Genomic DNA, 570 nt, shown 5'->3' with positions numbered 1-570 from the left:
GCTAACTCGTCCCACACCGTTGAGTGCACACAAACAAACAATACATCAAAACATGCGGTTCGATCTGACTCGGTATGCTATCATTCAGTTTTTCAGAATATCAATTTTTGGCGTCGTAAGACGCGAAAAACTGCCAAATATTTCCCATAAGAAATGAATGGGACGAGCTCAAAAAGTCGCAAATCTGCAACGTTTTTCAAACGTCTCCTGCTCTGGCATACATTCACCTAGAAACACCATTCAAACTTTAAAATGTAGGCACAAATCCTGTGTATTAGAGGTGTCCTCCACATTTTTGTCCTATACTGTGTAGTTTTTGAATGCTGGCCCTTGAAAGATGGTGAGGGAAATTTTCTCTTTACATGACGCTCCCAGCCACAAATTTCACTCAAAAACAGTGAAATTTTCCAGAGTTGTAGCCACACTTGTCTTCTTTCTCCCAATGTGTCTATTTTCTCGGTGGGATTCACGGTTTTTGAATTATCTGCCCCTAACCAACAAGAGTAGCTCTCAACTGTCCCATTAACTCCATTGTAAATCAGGAAGAGGATTTGCAAAACTGCACCCTTC

Source organism: Acanthopagrus latus, chromosome 17 (genome assembly GCF_904848185.1).
Source record: "Acanthopagrus latus isolate v.2019 chromosome 17, fAcaLat1.1, whole genome shotgun sequence".
In the NCBI taxonomy this organism is placed as follows: domain Eukaryota; kingdom Metazoa; phylum Chordata; class Actinopteri; order Spariformes; family Sparidae; genus Acanthopagrus; species Acanthopagrus latus.
The sequence above is the reverse complement of the archived record's forward strand: the minus strand, read 5'-3'. Positions refer to the sequence as shown.